This window comes from Ambystoma mexicanum, chromosome 2q (assembly GCF_040938575.1).
Source record: "Ambystoma mexicanum isolate Mex_15411 chromosome 2q, UKY_AmexF1_1, whole genome shotgun sequence".
Taxonomy (NCBI): Eukaryota; Metazoa; Chordata; class Amphibia; order Caudata; family Ambystomatidae; genus Ambystoma; species Ambystoma mexicanum.
Window position 1 is genome coordinate 1,469,183,087 of NC_090924.1, and position 19,633 is coordinate 1,469,202,719.

The following is a 19,633-nucleotide window of genomic DNA, read 5'->3' on the forward strand; positions in this document are numbered from 1 at the left end:
GGGTGATCTGCATGTGGGGCAGGGTGTGGGATGGTGAGGTGAAGCAAGGGGTGATCTGCATGTGGGGTTTAGGGCATGGGACGGCGAGGTAAGGCAAGAGGGGACCTGCATGTGGGGGGTAATGCATGGGATGGCAAGTTAAGGCAAGGGGCGACCTGCCTGTGGGCAGTAGGGCATGGGACGGCGAGGTAAGGCAAGGGGGTCCTGCATGTGGGGAAGGGCAAGGGACGGCGAGGTAAGGCAAGGGGGACCTGCATGTGGGGGGTAAGGCATGGGATGGCAAGTTAAGGCAAGGGGCGACCTGCCTGTGGGCAGTAGGGCATGGGACGGTGATGTAAGGCAAGGGGGTCCTGCATGTGGGTGGTAAGGCATGGGGCGGTAAGGTAAGGCAAGGGTGACCTGCATGTGGGGGGTAGGGCGTGGGACAGCGAGGTAAGGCAAGGGGGATCTGCATGTGGGGTGTAGGGTGTGGGATGGTGAGGTAAGGCAATGGGGGTCCTGCATGTAGGGGGTTGGGCGTTGGACGACGAGGTAAGGCAAGGGGCAACCTGCATGGTGGGGGGTAAGGTGTGGGGCAGTGAGGTATGGCAAGGGGCCACCTTCATGTGGGGGGTAAGGCATGGGGTGGTGAGGTAAGGCAAGAGGGACCTGCATGTGGAGGGTAGGGCGTGGGACGGCAAGGTAAGGCAAGGGGTGATCTGCATGTGGGGTGTAGGACATGAGACAGCGAGGTAAGGCAAAGTGCGACCTGCATGGTGGGGGGTAAGGTGTGGGGCAGTGAGGTAAGGCAAGGGGCAACCTGCATGTGGGGTGTAGGGCGTGGGACAGCGAGGTAAGGCAAAGTGCGACCTGCATGGTGGGGGGTAAGGTGTGGGGCAGTGAGGTAAGGCAAGGGGCGACCTGCATGTGGGGTGTAGGGCGTGAGACGGCGAGGTAAGGCAAGGGGTGACCTGCATGTGGGGGTAGGGTGTGGGGCGGTGAGGTAAGGGGTGATCTGCATGTGGGGCAGGATGTGGGACGGTGAGGTGAGGCAAGGGGTGATCTGCATGTGGGGTTTAGGGCGTGGGATGGTGAGGTAAGGCGAGGGGGGACCTGCATATGGGTTGTAGGGCATGGGACGGTGAGGTAAAGCAAGGGGCAACCTGCATGTGGGGTATAGGGCATGGGACGGCGAAGTAAGGCAAGGGGCGACCTGAATGTGTGGGGTAGGGCGTGGGACAGCGAGGTAAGGCAAGGAGCTACCTGCATGTGGGGTGTAGGGCGTGATGCGGCGAGGTAAGGCAAGGGGTGACCTGCATGTGGGGGTAGGGTGTGGGGCGGTGAGGTAAGGGGTGATCTGCATGTGGGCCAGGGTGTGAGATGGTGAGGTGAGGCAAGGGGTGATCAGCCTGTGGGGTTTAGGGCATGGGACGGCGAGGTAAGGCAGGAGGGGACCTGCATGTGGGGGGTAAGGCATGGGATGGCAAGTTAAGGCAAGGGGCGACCTGCCTGTGGGCAGTAGGGCATGGGAAAGCGAGGTAAGGCAAGGGGGTCCTGCATATGCGGTAGGGCATGGGATGGCGAGGTAAGGCAAGGGGTCCTGCATGTGGGGGGTAAGGCATGGGGCAGTAAGGTAAGGCAAGGGGGACCTGCATGTGGGGGGTAAGGCATGGGGCGGTGAGGTAAGGCAAGGGGTGACCTGAATGTGTGGGGTAGGGAGTGGGATGGTGAGGTAAGGCATGGGGGACCTGCATGTGGGGTAGGGCGTGGGATGGCGAGGTAAGGCAAGGGGCGACCTGAATGTGTGGGGTAGGGAGTGGGATGGCGAGGTAAGGCATGGGGGACCTGCATGTGGGGTAGGGCGTGGGACAGTGAGGTAAGGCAAGGGGTGCCCTGAATGTGTGGGGTAGGGAGTGGAATGGCGAGGTAAGGCACGGGGGACCTGCCTGTGGGGTAGGGCGTGGGACGGCGAGGTAAGGCAAGGGGTGCACTGGATGTGTGGGGTAGGGAGTGGGATGGTGAGGTAAGGCATGGGGGACCTGCATGTGGGGTAGGGCATGGGACAACGAGGTAAGGCAAGGGGGGACCTGCAAGTGGGGGGTAGGGATTGGGATTGCAAGGTAAGGCAAGGGGGCCCTGCATGTGGGGTTTAGGGCATGGGACGGCGAGGTAAGGCAAGTGGCGACCTGAGTGTGTGGGGTAGGGAGTGGGACGGCGAGGTAAGGCACGGGGGACCTGCATGTGGGGTAGGGCGTGGGACGGCGAGGTAAGGCAAGTGGCGACCTGAGTGTGTGGGGTAGGGAGTGGGACGGCGAGGTAAGGCAAGGGGGGACCTGCAAGTGGGGGGTAGGGAGTGGGATTGCGAGGTAAGGCAAGGGAGCCCAGCATGTGGGGTTTAGGGCATGGGACGGCGAGGTAAGGCAAGTGGCGACCTGAGTGTGTGGGGTAGGGAGTGGGACGGCGAGGTAAGGCATGGGGGACCTGCATGTGGGGTAGGGCGTGGGACGGCGAGGTAAGGCAAGGGGCGACCTGAGTGTGTGGGGTAGGGAGTGGGACGGCGAGGTAAGGCACGGGGGACCTGCATGTGGGGTAGGGCGTGGGAGGGTGAGTTAATGCAAGGGGTGACCTGAATGTGTGGGGTAGGGAGTGGGACGGCGAGGGAAGGCACGGGGGACCTGCATGTGGGGTAGGGCGTGGGACGGCGAGGTAAGGCACGGGGGACCTGCATGTGGGGTAGGGCGTGGGACGGCGAGGGAGTGCAGTATATACTGGATGCTCATGTGTATTTGAGAGCCAGGAGCGGGGCAGGAGCCAGCGTCCACCCTGTGCACACTGAGCCCAGGTGCATCCTAGCTGTTTGGCAGACCCTTATCTAGAGGGCAGCCAGGGGCTACTCTCAGTGTAGGGTGGTCCTAGATTCCCTCCCTTCCCTGTGTACGATCAAGAATCCATCCTGTGTGTACAAGGGGTCCATGGTCCATCCAGTGCATGTAGTGTGTCCGAAGCTCCTCCAAGGTCCCAGAAGAGCCCATCCATGTCTGTAGGTGAGTGTCAGGTTCTTGGATGACCCCGGGTCAGTGGGAAGATTGCCTTTCACCTAGGCAAGTTAGAGTGAGGTCCTCACCCATGGTCAGGAAACGGCTCTGTCTTATCCTCCAGAAGAAACTCAGCAGCCGGCGCCACCCTTCTTTCCCCTCTGCACTCAAAACAAGTCCCCAAACCACACTGCAGTGACTGCCCCCATATCTAGAGGCACCCCCCAAACCTAGTAAACAATGTGTGAAGCTCTGCAGGAACATGTGCTATACTTCTGCAGAGGTGAACATGCCAGACTGCAGTCAGGACATGTGCTGGGACTGTCAACACATTAAACAACGGCACATATCAGCCCCCCCCCCCTCCCTGTGTGTCACCCCTAAAAAGTCCAGAACAGGGTCGCTCACCTGGAAAGAGATGAGAATAGCGCAGCAGCTCCACCCTTCACCCGCTGGCTGCCGGGATCAGAACAGCCTCACTTCCCATCGCCTCTGCGCACTCATCGCCATCCTCATCATAGCGCCAAGAACACCTTTCTGGCGAAAGCGACATGCTACACACGAAAGACTCTCACTCCTGTTTGCAGGAGGCTGTGTTCTACACATTCAAATGACAACATATTAACATGTAACCACACAGGACGCTCCTACATGTTCAGAAGTGCAGCCACTAGTGTAACACAACATTTGGACGGGGGTGGGAGGCTGCGAGCCATGCTGAGGGCCAGAAATCTCCTCAACAAAGTATAGGAAGCAGCACACTCTGGGCAGCCCTGGCCCACCACGCATGCATGGGGTAACTCTTTGCCCTAGTGCAGACACAAGGGGTGGTGCCGCGTCACTGGCACCCAAATGTACCAGCCACCCATTCTTTTATGGGAGCGGCCTAAATATTTGGCACAAATATGAGAGAGTGACCAATTGCAGTGAAGGAGTCCCACCGAGAAAATGTTTTGAATAATAGGTTAAAATGGGACATTGTACTGCACACTGTGAAAAGGGGATAAAAAGCCAGACAGTTTGCAGTCGGTTTTGTAGCGTAACTCATGAAAAAATCCAATAGAAGCAAGTCATCAACAGTGCACAGGAGCATTTCCCAATGCACTTTTATGCCTTTCCCCACACTATGTGCCAGTATAAAAAACATGCTCATACATTTCCCTGCCGGCTGCACCTATGTAAACCAGTGTTCCCATTTAAGAACCTACTCATCTTGCTTTGCACATAATGTCAGTAGTGACTATAAGAAAACAGGTACAAGCTGGTTTCACCAGTATGTGTCAGTACCCCACGTAAGCACAAACTCCAGCTGGATTTGCCATTAAAAAATACCAGGCCACAGAAAGAAAACATGTGCAAACTGACTACAATGCATGCCATTCTAGACATGTAAGAACACTTATCAGACTAGCTTTATCACAGATGCTCAGTAAACAATGGCATTCCACTTTAAGATATAGCTAGGCTGGCTGTAGCAAAATACCAGTCTAGTCACATAATAGCCCTTATCATAGGAGACCAGTAAAAATGTCATGCACAAAATAAAATGGCTACACTGGCTGCCCCAAAATGCTAGTCTAGGCTTTTTTTTCATGCTTGCTTTATAATATATGCACAGACAAAAAATGTCATGCCATAGCACACAGTGGCTAGCCTGGCTGCACCAAAATACCAGTCTAGCCACGTAATAACCTGCATCAAGTTGACTTGGCCCAAACATGCCAGTAAAACATGCCTTGTCCATTCAGGAGATGTCGGCAATGCTCCAATGCTCCCCTGGATCCCCATCGCCTCCCACACAAACACATTCACATGCATATCTTTCACCCAACAGTCACTCACACATTCACCTTCTGTCACATTCACTCACACTGCGTTCACCCCACGAGCACCCACTGAGGAACATTCACACAGCCACATCCATACCCATTCACCCACCAGTCACCCATAAAACGTCTCTTACACTGCATTCTCCACACGGACAACCCACCGAGAACATTCACACAGACACATAATCACATTCATACCCATTCACCCACCAGCCACTCACCCATACATCTTCTCTCACACTGCATTCGCCACATGGGCACCCAACCATAACATTTGCATGGCCACATTCAAGCCCATTTACCCACCATTTACTCACCCATACACCTTTTCTCACATTCACTCACACTACATTCCCCACACGGGCACCCACCGAGAACATTCAAAAAATCACATTCATAACCATTAACCCACCAGTAACTCTCCCCGACAATTTCTCTCACATTCACTCACACGTGCTCCCAGAACATTAACACTGCATTCTCCACACAAGCACCCACCCAGAACTTTCACATTGATAACAATTCACCCACCAGTAACCCACCCATACATGTTCTATCGCATTCACTCACACTGTATTCTCAACATGGGCACCTACCCACCTAGAACATTCACACACAGACACACACACAATCACATTCATACTCATACATTACATACATGCATCGAGCATGCACCACATGCACACGTAAGATGGACATTGCACATGAAAAAGACTTTGTTACGTGTTTCCCACTGCTGGTTCGGTCTGCTGGTCCACTGCATCACTACAGGCCTCCAGCTCCTGCACTTCATGCAGAAAGCAATCGGGAAGCAAGGAAAGCTTCCTGGTTCCTGGATGAAATGGTACACAGAGGAGCCAGAGGCATAGCGCCTCTTCCCTGCGCCAACAGCCACAGTTGGCCTGGCCCAGTCCTCACCATGAGTTAAGACAGGATGAGGGCTGGGCCAGGGGCAGCGGGACCCCCCACCCCGCTAGACCAGTAAGTGAAGCTTGCAGTCTCCATCTCCTGGCTGCTGGTTTGTTTGGACCATGTCGGGTTGTCTGCACCACCCTCACTGTACCGTCATTACTCCCAAATCCTTCTTGGTTCTGCCTCGCCACATGAGGCAATGAGTGGGGCACTTTCCAGCTGTGGCTGCGGCTACTCGGCGGCATTGGAGGTAACTAGCGGTAAATGCTGAGCTGATGACTAATAGATGATCTAGGGAATCATCTGCCCTTCTACCGTCATGGCCACAAAGCTCCACTTCTTCGCAGCCCTCGCTGTGATATGTCTTCATCAACACAGTGCGTGCTGCTCCCTACCAACATAGCCGCTGTAGCGACCGCAAGGCCGCCAAACCTGCCAGTAGGATGTGCCGCCACCATTGTATGCGGATTGGCAGAGGTTTCCTATATCCCGTTCCAGCTCAGGGAGCCGGCGGGTGAGGGGGCCCTCTCTAAGGGTTCCATTTAAGGGTTGAGTTGAAGCTCATGTCTGGGGCGGGGTATTATCATCTGCTCTTCTACCATCATGGCCACAAAGCTCCACTTCTTCTGAGCCCTTGCTGGGCTATTTCTTAATGTACACCGTGTGTCCTGCTCCCTACCAACATGGCCGCTGTAGTGACCGCAAGGCTGCCAAAACCTGCCAGTAGGAAATGCCTGCCTCCATTGTATGCGGATTGGCAGAGGTTTCTGTTATATCCGCCTTACGTCCCGCTATGCGGTGATGTAAGGCGTCATGAATAAAAGCCCCGCCCCCGTTCCGCCTGGGCAGTTCTAGGGCAGGACAGCAACACACGTGTGTCCGTGTCTTCACTGCTCCCGCTGGAGCTACACAGCGGGGCCTTGCATCCCGAGGCCCTCATCTCCTGTTTCCCGCCGATGCATCGGCAGGGGGACAGGATACAACACTGGCGACGAGGGAAGCGATCAGAACGGCACACGCGACGAAGCCGGCCAGCATACAAAGCCCTCGGCAAGGGCAACATTTTCAGAATCACGGTGGGGGGGACACAACCCCCACCTGAAAAAGAAAATGTTTCTTCTCACCTCATCCAAATAAATCCAAAGTACACGTTGAAGGTCAACAGACATTCCCACAACTGCTACAATTTCAGCACTCGGAAGCCCAACACCAGCGGGCAGACATTTTGGGGCCCAACAGCCAAAAAAAAAGGGAGAAGTAGAAGCCTCGTGCCAAACATTTGGATGCACGACGGGGAAGCCAAGTTAAATCGCCCACAGCATACCAAGGTGAGGGGCATTGCCACAAGTGCGCACTGACAGAAGCAAGATCCACAAAATATGGCAACAGGTACGTCCACTCCCAGGCCCAGCACGCCCTCTAGATTGGCTGCCAACCTGTCACAGTCTACGCCGCAAGCTCGCCCGAAAGGAGGGACAACCATCGCACTTAGCCCTTTCGATCCATAACCAGACCCATCATCGGTTGGCCTACGATGGCAGCGGTGGATACAAAAATTCGAGATGGCCATGGATTGCAAAGACATTACCACGTCAAGGAAAATGAGGTTGCACCTCCTACTGAATGCCGGGGATGAGGTTCTACACATATTCAACTCGCTGGCGATCACCGACGGCCTCAACGTCTACCAACAAACAAAAGACGCCTTGACGGCCCACTTCATGCCCCAGCTTAATCCAGACTATGAAACATTCATCTTCTGCACCACCATTCAGCTGGAGGACGAGACACTGGATGCCTATCACACCAGGCTCCGGAAACACGTGATCTCATGTGAATTCACCAACATTGAAAAGGAGGTCTGACTCCAGCTCATCAATGGGATACGATCAGAGAAGCTAAGAAGGATGGTGCTAAGTGAAAAAGGCATATCGCTGACCAGAATCCTGGAACTTGACTGCCAGAGGGGGTTGGCCCATGCCAGAGCAGCACACATGGGCACGACCCTGCAGAAACTCCATTCGGCACTTACAATGGTGACCGTGGCTCAAATCACGAACCGCCAATACACGAGGGAGGAGGCCAGCGGAAACAGTATGCACCCCAGATGGCAACAGAGGATCCTAGGACCCACGGAATTTGGGTGTTGCGGAGGACCATGTCATGGAAGACGCAACTGCCCGGCCCAAGGCACTACATGCAGTGCATCTGGCAGAAAAGACCACTACGCAAAGGTATGCAGGTCGTCAGGGCTGCCACAACAACCCCAAACACCCCAGCACAAAACCTCGGGAAAGGAAAAGAAACAAGCCAGCACTCGCTGAGTCGAGACTGCCAATTCGTCGACCGAGGAGGAAGGGGACGATGTGACACACACCCAGCAAAAAGCTGCGAACGACCAATGGAAAAAAGGAAAAAAGTGTACCTGTTTTCAGCACTAAATTACGGAGACACAACACCCAAAAGGAAACTGAGAAGACAGAAATGCCAAGTAGCAATCCAAAGACAAGACACGCAAATGACAATAGACACTGGGGCATCCGTTAATGTCATGCCACTGACCGCATTCAGAAAACTACGGCCCCAACCAGTCCTGAAAACAACAGACATGCTATTGTTTGCGTATGAGTGCAACACTCCACTGCCTATAGTAGGCAGATTCTGAACCACACTCAGCAAGGGTGATAAATCACTGCAGTCCAACCGCGAGCAGTGTGACACAGAAGAACGCCGTTCCACATACAAAACCAGGTGGAGAAAGAGCTCTGGGCACTTGAAAAAGCGGGCATCATTGAGGAAGTGACCAGACCAACACCGTGGGTGTCACCCACGGTCATCACCAAGAAACCAAAATAACCTGTGAAAGTGAGAATATGCATTGACATGCGCCTCCCCAACGCGGTGATAAAACGGGAGCGGCACATCGCCCCGACCCTCGATGAAATAGTAGCAGACCTTACATGATCCCAAATCTTCTCTAAGGTCGACCTCAATGCCGGATATCACCAACTGAAATTTCACCGTGATCCCAGGTTTATCACGATGTTCTCCACTCACATAGGCCTAGGCAGATACAAGCGGCTCTGCTTCGGAATCTCCTCTGCGGCCGAAGTGTTTCAGCAAACTATCCATGAGGTGATACGTGGCATCCCGGGGGTACTAAACGTCAATGATGACATTCTCATACACGCAGAGAACAAGGAAGAACACGTACGACGGCTCCACATGCTTCCCAGCAGGCTAGAGAGGGCAGGCCTAACAATCCAAAAGGACAAGTAGATTTCCTTCTTTGGGTACACCTTCAACAGCGCAGGCATCTCGGCAGACCCCCAAAAAGTAGCGGACATCCAGGCTGCCTCACCCCCTACCACGGAGGTACGCAGTTTCCTAGGAATGGCAACCTACTGCAGAAGGTTCATCCCCAACCTGGCCACACTATCAGAACCCCTAAGAAAACTCACAAAGGCCAGCACAAAATGGTTTTGGGGGCCCACCTGCCAAGAAGTGTTCGAACAAATCAAGGCATCACTCTCAGCAGACACCACCATGGCTTATTACGATCCCACATTATCGACTAAACTGTACATTGATGCCAGCCCAGAACATCCACAATCGAACGGCTGAAGCAAAAGAATTCCTCACTGGCATCTTCACAGTAAGACAAGACTTATCAATCACAGAGGAAGGGCTCATCCTAAGAGGGACCAGATTCGTCATCCCCGCAAGCCTGCAGGACAGAGTCGTGGCGTTGGCGCACAAAAGTCACCAGGGGATGATAAGAACCAAGGCCCGGATCAGACATTGTCTGGTTCCCACATATCGATGACAAAGTGGAGCAGCTCATTACCACATGTCTCCCATGCCAGATAACGGGGGCGCCGCCCAATCCCAAGCCCATACTATCAACTGAGTGATGGTCCTCTAGATGGGACGCCATCAGCATAGACTTCTGCAAGATACAGGAGGGCACGTACCTATTGGTGGCGATCGACAACCACTCCAAGCACCCTAAGGTCGAAAACATTACCTCCACGGCAGCGGAGGTGGTCATACCCGCGATGGAGAAGAAGTTTGCCACTCACGGCCTTCCAAGGTGGATTCGGAGTGACAATGGTCTACCATTCCAAGCAGAGGAATTCAAGAGGTACCTCACAGAACTCAACATCAACTACAAGTCTTGCGCCTGTTGCACGTCAAGGCAAGCCCATGGAGAGTGGACTTATACAGATTCCTGAGGTATTACAGAGTAACACCCCACAGCACAACAGGGATACCGCAGGCAGATCTAATGTACGGAACCATCATCAATTCATCCATCCCACACCACCCGAGTAGGAGTACAGACACGTACGACAGGGCACGTACTGAACTATGAAGGATCGTGGCAAATGAGCACATGAGCAACAAGACGAACGCCAAGAGGTCCCCCCACTGAGTCGGTGACCAGGTGGTAATGATGAGAAACCCATCCAAGTCGAAACTAGACACCCAATACGACTCCCTCCCATGGACCATAACCCAAAGGCACGGGACTATGATAACAACCAGGAGCGGACAAAGACAAGTCACAAGAAACGCATCTTGGTTCAAGACAGTACCAAAAGATCTATGGACGGATGGCGAGCAGCAACCTGAAGAAGAAGAGGACCAGTTAAGGGGAGAGGAACATGACCACCAGGATTGCAAAATGACCATGGACGGCAGAGTGGAAGCGTCGCTGAGTGAACCAGAGTTGGGTGAGCCGAACGATGAAGGTGAGCAACCCGATGGGAGTCAGGGGATAGCACCCAGGAGTGGACGGTATGATCTAAGAACTGCGCCCGGCCCCCAGCCACACTCAGAGACTATGGCCCTCATTACAAGCTGGGCGCAAAGGGATACTGGGCACCGGTAATGACACTGGTGCCGGTAATCCCTTTGCACCCTATTCCGTGGTCTCTTTGCGGGTCCTTCCTTACTGCCTGGTTTTAGCAGGCCTTAAGGACGGGACCCGCAAAGGGATACCGGGGACAATTACGGTACTGTAATTTACGGTACCGTTATTGTCGCCTTCCCATTGAGCCCAATGGGGGCTCCAATGGGAATGGGGAATGGCTTTTCAAATGGGGACTATCCGGTACTGCAATGGTCGGAATAGACTGGTAAGTCCCCATACCACCAAGTCGGTGACGGTACCGGTATTGGTGCTAGTCATGGCGCTGATAGCGCCATGACTAGCACCAACCTCAGAATGAGGGCCTATGAGTGGTTGAAGACCAGCCTGAGAGACTACCAAACTCACTGTCTGAAACAGTTATCTACAATAATATTTGTTTGTTAATGTTTGGTTAAAATAAAGGAGGAATGTTATATCCGCCTTACGTCCCGCTACGCGGTGACGTAAGGCATCATGAATAAAAGCTCTGCGTGGGCAGTTCCAGGGCAGAACAGCAACACACGTGTGTCCGTGTCTTCACTGCTCCCGCTGGAGCTGCACAGCGGGGCCTTGCAGCCCAAGGCCCTCATCTCCTGTTTCCTGCCGAAGCATCGGCAGGGAGACAGGATACAACAGTTTCCTACATCCCGTCCCAGCTCAGGGACACAGGAGGTGAGGGGGGGCCCGTTCTAAGGGCCCCATTTAAGGGTCAGGTTGAAGCTCCTGTCTGGGCCTGTACACTGGAGTACTCCCTTCACTGCATTTCCTATACTGGAGCCCTCTCCTCTTTTCATCTCCGGCCGTACCTACGGTGTCCTCATTGCGGCCTTGATTGCCTGTGTGATTTCTGCTCAGTGAAAATCTACAAAGTTGCTGCTACAGCTCAGACATTATTTCCTCTCTCTGCTAGTACGTAGTACCATCAGTGCCCCTGTGGCTCTCGTTGCATGAGCTGGCTGCTCACCCCCTTTTCTCGCAGCCTTACTATTCGCTGCAATCCCATCTGCCGTATCTGCCTCCCGACACACATATCAGGGCGAGGCTTCCGAACCCGCGCCTTCTCAACTTCTCCATTCACCGTCCCCGAGAATTGTTGCACTCCCACCCACCTCCCATTCTTTGTGTCCCCAACAGGTGGCCGTGAATTGTTAGCGTCTATTATATATTTTGCAGCCGGCAGCCTGCCTCAAAGGTGCTAGGGGGCCCAGCATCATGCTGGTTTGCCGGGGTCACCTGGACTTACTTGTGATGCAGGGCAGGGCCCTGTGAGGCAATGGGGACACGGCCTGGGTGCCAGGGGCACCTTGGATGCTTGCAGCATCTTGGATGGTGGGTGACCAAACCGTAGGCCTGCAGGCCCAAAGTGAGAGACGGACACAACAGGACTTCCATTGTTGGAGTCTGCAGCCGTTCTGTTGCACGTGCCTGCACTTGCACCTTTTATTACAGTCATGGCCCATCTTAAAAGGGCAATACACATGCGCAGCCTGCGGCCCATGCCCACTTACCCCCTCTCTCGTCAGCCTTGAGCGGCACATTCATTCCACCCTGCCTGAAATGGCTGACTTTGAACTTTGAACTTTTACTCAGCCTTTGCCGCTTTGCCATCTAGCTTCCTAACCGCCTGTAACCTCCGATCTTGACTATTTTTCATATTTATTTATTTATTACATATATATAGTGCACAAGCAGCCCAAGGGCATCATGGCACTATTACAAGGAGGCTTACTCAGTTACTTGACATAAACAAGAAGCAATAGGGAAGAGTGCATCCCTTACTGCTTGTCCCACCTGCCATCTGCACACCTGATGTAACCCCTTGTGCCACGAGGCGTGGCTTTTCCAGACTGCCTTCACTCAGAACTACTTTGTCACATCGGATTGTCTGGCTTTCCAAAGTTGCACTGTACCTACTTATACCTGCACACATGATGTAGCCCGCTGCCCCTTGAGGCGAGGCTTTCCCATTTGTTTAGTCACTCCAATGTTGCATTTGACCAATCGGTACCTGCATATTTGATGCAGCCCCGTACACCATGAGGTGAGGCATTCCAATGCTGCACTTTACCTACTTGTACCGGCATATGTGTTGTAGTCTCATGCCGCTGTGGCAAGGAGTTCCCAATGTGTGGACCCACTCAACTGTTTTCTTCATTTCCAGCCTTGTGCTGTGTTGAACCTGTTCTTTGGCACTTAATGTAGCCTCCACTTCCTCCCTCCCTTCCATTGCTTCTTCCTCCCTAACTGCACTTCCCCTCTTCCCCCACTCCTCTTCATTTCATGTTCAGCACTTGCACGATCCGAATATCTCAATGCTTAGTAGGAACGTTTTTGAAGTGTCTTTTCCTTATCCTTGTCCACCCCACCTTTTTTTCTTGATGGGCCTTGTAAGGCCATGTGAGATATAGGCGCATTATGAATAACCAATAAAAAACTTTTTTTTTTAAACATAGAAGCCCTCCAATTTGAGAGTCAATGTCCACTGTGGGGAGGGTGTGAAAATCACCATCATTGATATGCTTGTGGGGGGAGATATAGCTAGGCTGGCTGCAGCGAAATACCAGACTAGTCATGTAATAGCCCTTATCATAGGAGACCAGTAGAAAATATCTTGCACAATATAAAATGGCTACACTGGCTGCACCAAAATGCAAGTTGCATGTTTCTCAGCGCCCCGCTTGGTATGCCCTATATGCTTTGGCTCGTTGCATTTTCATGTTGCTACACACAACCATGTGATCTAGTTTGCAGTGTTGTCCTGTGTGAGTGCATGGCTGCTTGCATTCTTCAGTAGCATTGGCGGGGGACGGTTTTGTTGCATGATAACCTATGGCGGGATATAGTTAGATCCCACAAAATCTTTGCAATTCATTGACAAACAACCAAAGGAAGAAAATGCCTCCAAAAAGACCTCAACAAGAAGTCCCACTTCATGTCCTAGCTGAAGTGGCAGCCAAGACTGTGGCTTTTACCCACTCAAGGATAAATAATGGGTTTTGGGAGGTAAGGAATATTTTAAATCCCCCGCCCCATAAGCAGTGACCTTGTCCAAACGAATGTAACTGATATATTGGAAAAGGTAGCACAGCTACCTGATCCACCTGTAGTTGCAGTTGCAGCACAGATGACCCCAAATAGGAAAGGTCTTCAGCGCAGCACAAACAGGTGAAAACCTGCGGTGAACGATTGCCAGGAAGAAGTCAGAAGACATAGCATTCCTCTAAACCCTAGCTCCAGAAATGTACCAGGTGCCAGTACTTCACCAATACTGCATTGCATAGAAGGCTTGGAACAGATGCTGTTGAGTTGCGTGAGCTAGGGTAGGTGGTACCAGGTGCCAGGAGCGTAGAGCGGAGTGCTCTAGAGACATTCTCTTCATATCCCTTCGACCCAGACGATCTGGAATAGAGGAAAATACTCCTTGATTGGTCTGTACAGAATGTTTCACACCATGTGACCTGTTTCAACTCAGGTCAGGTCACCTTGGTCGAATCAGCCACACCCACAACCCAATACCTCTGACAAATCAAATTACCCAAGGCTGCAAATGAAGCAGACGACAGACCCAAGGGAGCGGTGTCACCACATCTCGGAATCTAGATCCAGCCTACACTGGCTACCGGTCAAACAGAGAATTTCACTGAAAGTCTTAGGCCTCACCCACAAATGCCTAGCCAACCAAGCCCGCCCGTATCTCTGCAGCCGGCTATCCCGCCACGCGCCTACCCGCCCTCAAAGAACGGCCCAGACCCACTGTCTAAACTGTCTAACCATTCCTAGGTTCAAACTACAAAAAGCGGGTGGATCTAGCTTCCCCGTCCTTGCGTCCACGCCTTGGAATGCCCTCCCCCTCACCATCAGATCTGAAGAATGCTTTAGTGCCTTCAAATCTAAAACCAAATCCTGGCTCTTCAGCCAGCCTTGACTTCTGGACCTCTTATGTTCTTGGTAGCCCGCCCCAGGAAAACGCCTGCCCTGAACACACATCCTGTAAATATGTATATTGCTGTATACCCTGAATACTTGCACTGTTTAATGTTTTTAATAGATGTATGCTTATGTAACCATGTCTAAGTTGCGCCCTGATGCCTCCGGGCCTGAAGGTGCGCGTTACAAATAAAACAAATACAAAATACAAATACACAGGATGGGCACAGGCCACCCAGGCCACCCAGGAGATCCTCTGGAGAGGATGCGCCAGTTCTGGAGAGCGTGATCTGATATCTCAAAATTGCTCACCCGGGACCATGGGTGAAAGATATCATTGAGAGGAGAACCCCAAGAAGAGAAAGGGGGAGGCAACCCAGAAAGGAGTAAGAGTAGACCCAGCTATTGTCCATGAGGAGCTGGACGATCGTATGATGAAACCTATGTTTGGGCAAAACGCTAAAGACCCATCCTAAAAAGCAGAAGACAGAGAGGTCATCGCTGCCGAGAGAGTACGGAGCAACTAAGGCCAGGTAAGCAGAGGCGGTCAAGTCTCAGGCTTTGGAAAGCAGGGTTGAAATGTCTGCACACACCTGGGAACATTTCCTGAAAAACCACTGAACAGAATGCAACACTCTACATCCCAGTCTGGGCCACCTCTGCCTTGAAGAGATGGCAAATGCCAACTGCCCATTTAATATGTCCACTGTTACTCTTTTGCCCTCATACCAAATCGCCAGGGTGGATAACATTTGCCGAATGGATCGTCTTGATAAGAACGGGTTCCTTCCTAAGCCTCCTGTAAACAGAGCAAACCCTGGGATGCCACAGAGGCACAGGGGGCATCCCAGAGGGAGATGCCAGCATGGCACTGGCCCACGGGATGGAATCCCAGACTTTGATGAATGACAGTAGGAACCTTCCTAAAGTAGCAAAGAGGGAGCTTTGTGACGCCCTTACAGATGAAGACCTGCCACGGTTACATGTGAAAGTGAGGCATGGGACAGTGTGTGCATGCCAGAAGGGTCACCCCCAGAGGACTGCAGCATTATAAGATGAGGAAATGGCACACGCACAGACGCAGACAAGTATTAAGAAATCGGAACTGGTCCTGCACTGCCCACTCACCCCAAGACTTGACATTATAATGAATGTCCCCTGACGGTCCAGAGACCTTGCCATCTTTGCTCTTTCTTGACATTAGTTTAATATCTGTCATTTGTTTTATTCTTTTATGCTCTGAGGACGACCTACTATCCACAGCCCCTGCAGGTGTGCACAAGTGGAGAAACAGTGAACGGTATGAACAACACAGAGCGTCACCCCCGCCATGATGCTGCTTCCTTCTCTATTGTGAACTTCAGCTTCCCTCGCTGTGCACCCCCGCCAACATACACAGTGCACACCTACACACACGCCATGGCAACAGGCAGGATCAACATACCACAAAGGCAGCCAGTCTGCAGTATCCAGCTTCTTCCCCCTGCCCAGCCAACTGTTGGGATGCAAGTGCAGATCATGGAACACAATGAAGGCCGGAAGTCTGATGATAAACAATGAATGAAGGCCGGAAGTCTGATGATAAACAATGAAGGCCGGAAGTCCGATGATAAACAATGAATGCCGGAAGCCTGATGATAAATAATGAATGAAGGCCGGAAGTCTGATGATAAACAATGAATGAAGGCGGGAAGTCTGATGATAAACAATGAATGAAGGCGGGAAGTCTGATGATAAACAATGAAGGCCGGAAGTCTGATGATAATCAATGAATGAAGGCCAGAAGTCTGATGATAAACAATGAAGGCCGGCAGTCTGATGATAAACAATGAATGAAGGCCGGAAGTCTGATGATAAACAATGAAGGCCGGCAGTCTGATGATAAACAATGAATGAGGGCCGGAAGTCTGATGATAAACAATGAATGAAGGCCAGAAGTCTGATGATAAACAATGAAGGCCGGAAGTCTGATGATAAACAATGAAGCCTGATGATAAACAAAGAATGAAGGCCGGAAGTCTGATGATGAACAATGAATGAAGGCCGGAAGTCTGATGATAAACAATGAATGAAGGCCGGAAGTTTGATGATAAACAATGAAGGCCGGAAGTCTGATGATAAACAATGAATGCCAGAAGCCTGATGATAAACAATGAATGAGGCTGGAAGTCTGATGATAAATAATGAATGAAGGCCGGAAGTCTGATGATAAACAATAAATGAAGGCCGAAAGTCTGATGATAAACAATGAAGGCCGGAAGTCTGATGATAAACAATGAATGCCGGAAGCCTGATGATAAACAATGAATGAAGGCCGGAAGTCTAATGATAAACAATGAATGCCGAAGTCTGATGATAAACAATGAAGGCCGGAAGTCTGATGATAAGCAATGAATGACGGAAGTCTGATGATAAACAATGAATGCCGGAAGCCTGATGATAAACAATGAATGAAGGCCAGAAGTCTGATGATAAACAATGAATGAAGGCCGGAAGTCTAATGATAAACAATGAATGCCGGAAGTCTGATGATAAACAATGAAGGCCGGAAGTCTAATGATAAACAATGAAAGCCAGAAGTCTGATGATAAACAATGAATGCCGGAAGTCTGATGATAAACCATGAAAGCCGGAAGTCTGATGATAAACAATGAATGCTGGAAGTCTGATGATAGTTCATTGGACAAGTGTGTCTTTCAACTGGAAATCCAAAACACATCTAAGAACCAGTGCAGGATTTCCTGCCACTGGAGCCCATAACATATATTACAAATATACACACATGGAAAAAGATCACAACGAACCATCACATCTATGCACCCTATACTGCCCAATTACGGGCAAGTGGCACAGACTCGAGCGCGTGCAAGTTTCCACCAGGGATCTTCCTGCTGTGCGTGGCTCCACGAGCAGTGATGCGGTTCCTGCCCACTCTCCTCACCACTACACTACCCAGCCCTCTGCCTGGGGGCTGGCTCCTCTCTCAGGCATCCAGAAGTTATGCCTGGGTCCCCCCTCCCATTCGATGCCCTCACAGCCTGTTCTACTTCTGTGGATGGTGTGAGGGGATAGACAGTTCAGCCACAAAGGGGAGTCTACTTTTAAGGGAGTCAGCCCTTTCACCCCCATCAGCCTTCTTCTTTGGGGGCGTTTGCTTCCTTTCCCTCTGCTTTCTGCTCCCCAGCACCGCTCCCAGAGACAGCCATGGTACCTGTCATCAGATAGTCTGCAGAATGAATGCCGAATGAGACACTTCCAGGAAAAACACAAGAAGATTCATAGCAGAAGACATGAGGGCTAAGGGTTGTGGGACTCTAGGGATCCCAGCATCGCACTGCCCCCCAGAAGAACAGGCTTCAGCCGAGAACATCTCAGACTGGATCCATAGAGTGCCCACCTTAACCTCCCCCTCCTCCCACCTCAGAGCATAACTGGAGCATAACTGGAGTATTTGTGGGTACATGCGACACAATGTAAAACTAAAAGGAATTGAATGACTGCATCCCATTCTGTGGCGGGAGGGTGACTCTACAGGGCTCCCCATGTTTAACTCTGCACAAAGGAGTCAGGGAGATGGGGAGACTGGGCCCAGACCGGGCAAAGCCAGCTCTAGGTAAAGATTTGGAGAAATTATTTTAGCCTCAAAGGAAGTAAAATGAGTGTTTCCGGAGAGAGGGCAAAGGGCAGCTGGCCCTTTGTGGTCCAATTAGAATCTTATAGACACACAACCCTTTTCTCACAACCCTCAGTTTTAACAAAGGCCCTGGAGAGGAAGGGGAAGGTTAATAAAGGGGCACTCAGCTCTAGGCTGGCACCGGTGGGATCTATTTACTCCAGATACACCACCCAACCCACACTTAGCCACCAAGCCTATAGGAGGACTAAGGCAAGCTCAGAGCTCATTAGGGCGAGCACACTGCAGTATCATTCCAGAACATCTATAGGAAAGACCTGCAGAACAGTGTGCTCCATTCTCATGTGTAACTGGGGAAGACCACAGGTGAGGGTTTAATGCCCTTTTCTACAGATGCTTCCAGGTCTGGATTCGACACTCACACTCTCTCCACTGTCTATGTGGAGTGGGACCTGTGGTCGAGGCCAGAAAGGCTGAGTATTGTTTGTAAGATCGCCTAAGCACACACTTACTGTGGACCAATCAGATCATACTGGGATGCTCCCATGCTACCCCTCATAAAGTCATAGCAAATCATGATATTGTGTGACCATTGCTGGCTGCATGATTTCCAATTCACCCCTTGCTCTTGTCTAATCCATACTCAATGGTGATACCCCATATCAGACTTTGCCTTTTCATGTTCAATACTTGATTGGTACTCCTTAAATTGTCATCTTGCTACTCTGCATCCAGGGCTCACTGGATGATCTCGATATCTCACCCCCCTTGCTCTGATCCATACTGAATGGTGTACCCCCCATATCACACCCTTGCCAGTATCTGTTCAATACTTGATGGTCCGACCATAGGTTGCCCTTTTACTGCTGTGCTTGCCCGTCTTGCTGGATCCTCTGGTCTGATCAATACCTGATGGTCTGACCATAGGTTCCCTCTTGCTGCTGTGATTGCAGGACTTGCTGGATGCTCTGGTCTGTTCAAGACTTGATGGTCTGACCATAGTTTGCCCTCTTGCTGCTGTGATTGCAGGACTTGCTGGATGCTCTGGTCTGTTCATTACTTGATGGTTTGACCATAGGTTGCCCTCTTGATACTGTGCTTCCAGGACTTGCTGGAATCTCTGGTCTGTTCAATACCTCATGCTTTGATCATAGGTTGCCCTCTTGATGCTGTGCCTGCAGGGCTTGCTGGATGTTCTGGTCTGTTCAATACTTGACGGTCTGAACATAGGTTGCCCTCTTGCTGCTGTGCTTGCTGTGATTGCTGGATGTTCTTGTCTGTTCAATTCTTGATGGTCTCACCATAGGTTGCTCTCTTGCTGCTGTGCTTGCTGGGCTTGCTGGATGCTCTGATCATAGCATGCCCTCACGCTGATATGCTTGCAGGGCTTGATGGATGCTCT

At 51.6% G+C, this 19,633-nt stretch overlaps 1 protein-coding gene across 1 annotated transcript in view; it reads left to right on the top strand.

Annotated features, from left to right (window-relative positions):
- Positions 1-19,633, top strand: part of CLIC2 (chloride intracellular channel 2) — a 503,137-nt gene that overhangs the window by 261,645 nt on the left and 221,859 nt on the right. The window lies entirely within an intron of this gene.